Genomic DNA, 3796 nt, shown 5'->3' with positions numbered 1-3796 from the left:
TTTATTTGTTTTACTGTTTGTTCTGCAAAGTATTCTCTAATGCCAGCCATAGTAGGCGCTGCGGCGATCACCGTCTGCTACCGATGTACGTGTGAGGAACAGAACGGAGCCATGGTGGAGAACGTCAGCACTGTTGTGGCTTTTGTGCTACCTATATGAGACTACGTCTCCCTTCGCTGACTAAATACATAGGTAATTCTTCACGAATCCCACTACATGTTTGTCATAGTTACGAGATTCAGTCGATTGATGCTCGCAGCCATTATTCATGGTCACTTGGACCAAATCGGACATGCTATCAGGTCCTTATTTCTGAAAGTTGGCTCTGTTTTAGTTATGGTTTTTATTGTATCTAAATAGACAATTTGATTTATGGCTTATGATGAAGGCGAGAGGATATTCTTTCCATTATGGTAACTGAAAGTTACATATGGAAGAGTAGAATTTTCAGTTTTTTATTTTATTTTTACTGTGGATCGTTAAAGGAGAACTTTGGGTTTCTTATTTAGGTTGGACATTATCAGGAATCTTGTTCTGTCGCCTCTGCTTACTTTACTTTAAGGCAATATGTCCTTTTCTGAATTTATTCCAATATTGCAGAGCCTCTTCTATTTTTTTCCTTTTGGCATGTACCAGGATTTACATTGAGTACTAAAGTATTCTATAGAGTACATGTATGATTATAATTATTTTCCCTACACATATTCTACGGATGTGAAATAGGATAATCTGAACTGAATTTCTATCAACAGCAAGCGCCTCGGCGAACTGAGTTTCTCTGCTGTGAGCAATCATTAATCTCCTACTATGTTCTTATTCCTCCATTATCAATCATACGCCACGGTTTACAAATCTGATTGGTTCATGTATGGTGTAGCTGTGTTGTTGTGTATGACCAAATGAAGAGTCTTGATCTTGTGAAATCCCTATGGGCTTGCCTGTAAAACGTAATCATTTCTAATTACCTGTTTCTGAAGTGCAAAACACAGGACATCGAAAGTTCAGGACTCCTAGTGGGACAGATTTAAAAGTTATTTTGAGCTTCTGATATACAGGACCAAGAGTAGCTTGGAGCCTTCACATTGTACTTTTACCTATACCCTCCCCCCCCTCTCGCTAATCTGCAGGCGGACGCCAATCTGCAGCAGCAACAACAGCTTCTGCGGGTGGGCAGACGTTAATTTGCATTCAAGAGAAGATGCATGTACACTCGTGGCTCATTTATTTGTTTTACTGTTTGTTCTGCAAAGTATTCTCTAATGCCAGCCATAGTAGGCGCTGCGGCGATCACCGTCCATGCTGCTAGCGATGTACGTGTGAGGAACAGAACGGAGCCATGGTGGAGAACGTCAGCACTGTTGTGGCTTTTGTGCTACCCATATGAGACTACGTCTCCCTTCGCTGACTAAATACATAGGTAATTCTTCACGAATCCCACTACATGTTTGTCATAGTTACGAGATTCAGTGGATTGATGCTCGCAGCCATGATTCATGGTCGGTTGGACCAAATCGGACATGCTATCAGGTCCTTATTTCTGAAAGTTAGCTCTGTTTAGTTATGGTTTTTATTGTATCTAAATAGACAATTTGATTTATGGCTTATGATGAAGGTGAGAGGATATTCTTTCCATTATGGTAACTGAAAGTTACATATGGAAGAGTAGAATTTTCAGTTTTTTATTTTATTTTTACTGTGGATCGTTAAAGGAGAACTTTAGGTTTCTTATTTAGGTTGGACATTATCAGGAATCTTGTTCTGTCGCCTCTGCTTACTTTACTCTAAGGCAATATGTCCTTTTCTGAATTTATTCCAATATTGCAGAGCCTCTTCTATTTTTTTCCTTTTGGCATGGACCAGGATTTACATTGAGTACTAAAGTATTCTGTAGAGTACATGTATGATTATAATTATTTTCCCTACATATATTCTACGGATGTGAAATAGGATAATCTGAACTGAATTTCTATCAACAGCAAGCGCCTCGACGAACTGAATTTCTCTGCTGTGAGCAATCATTAATCTCCCACTATGTTCTTATTCCTCCATTATCAATCATACGCCACGGTTTACAAATCTGATTGGTTCATGTATGGTGTAGCTGTGTTGTTGTGTATGACCAAAAAAAGAGTCTTGATCTTGTGAAATCCCTATGGGCTTGCCTGTAAAATGTAATCATTTCTAATTAATTACCTATTTCTGAAGTGCAAAACACAGGACATCGAAAGTTCAGGACTCCTAGCGGGACAGATTGAAAAGTTATTTTGAGCTTCTGAGTGACTTTTGGCTCCTGAGTAATACAAAGTCAGGGGGTGGGGGTGTCCCCACTGTCCAAAGCCTAAAAAAATGAACAAAATTCATATGTGAGGAACATCTTTTTAGTTAGATGAACAAAGTTTGAATTTTGATGAATATTTTTTAAATCCAATGAACAAACAATTGAATTCGATGAGCATCTTTTGAATTGTTGAACACTTTTTATACACTGATGAACTTTTTTGAATTCGATGAACAAAAAAATGTTCATGAATTTTAGAAGAAAATTCACAAATAAAGTGAAAAAGTAAAGAAAAAAGAGAAGAAAAAAAAGAAAGAAAAAAAGAAAGAAAAAAAAAGGGAAAAGGGGCCGGCCCATACGAACACCCAATGTGCGAGTGTGTGTGTGTGTGTCTGGGGGGGGGGGGGCGGTGACCCACACACCATATAGGATCCCCCGTTACGACGGTAGGACATGAGATCCTTTTTACCGCTACGTTTGGGCCGACGGTGGCTGCAACCCATGTCCTCACCTGGAGGTTCTTTCTTTGTAAGAGCCTACAAGACAGCCCACCACCCTGTCAATGCTGGTTAAGCCTTTTTCTTCTTCGAACACAACACTTCATTTTAAGTTTCGCTCCTCTTTTATTGATTCATGACAATTATCGCATCTCTTATAAGTAGAGGAATCAAGTCCTTTGGAGCCTATCCAAATACTAGGAGGGGGGCAAATATAGCCCATTTTATTTGCCAATTCATGCGCTACTCCGGACAAATCCATGTGCTGCCAGATTTGCAAAATCTAATGTTGATTGGACAACTTCTAGAAATGCTACCCGTGGTGCAGTTTGTGTTACTCACAAGGATCATCTTGGTAATTATTTGGAATCATCGGCCATAGTCTTCTCAATCATTCCAAACTTTACTGTACTTTAGAAACACCGGCTTTTAGAGAGGCTTTTTCTCTTGCCAAAGATCTTCCGCTCCAACGCATGGAGCATATAAGAGCATTACTAGTAGAACCCCTAAACCCTCAAACCCTTGTAGCAGTTTTAAGGGTTGAGAAGTGCCACTTTTTGACACTTTTAAGGGTTAAAAAACAAGGGCAAAGACTAGAACCCTCAAACCCAACCCTTAAACTGCTTTAAGGGTTGGATTTGAGGGTTCTAGTCTTTGCGTCAACCCCAACCTTTAAAACTGTCATTGAACCAGCTGTCTTCTTTGAACTATACTGCCAAAAGTGAGTTCTACTATTGAAACTTCTAAAAACTGAAACTAAGCTGGATTTTGCTAGTACTGCACATGTTCAGAAAGAAGCAATTAAGCACAACACACATGGATCCATCCATCGTAATTGCTAAATCCATCCAGCGCAACACGCAAGGAGATTAGCAAGTAAAATTTGCTGCCGCCGTAGATACTTTGCCGCATCTGTGATTGCTGCCAGTAGGCTTTCAGATTCAGAGGATAATCAAGAACATGCAGCCTTCTGATACGCACGTGCTGCACGGCCACTGGAGCCTGGAGGCACGCGCAGGCC

The sequence above is a fragment of the Triticum aestivum genome, chromosome 2A, assembly GCF_018294505.1.
Source record: "Triticum aestivum cultivar Chinese Spring chromosome 2A, IWGSC CS RefSeq v2.1, whole genome shotgun sequence".
NCBI lineage: Eukaryota > Viridiplantae > Streptophyta > Magnoliopsida > Poales > Poaceae > Triticum > Triticum aestivum.
Note: the sequence above shows the minus strand (reverse complement) of the source record.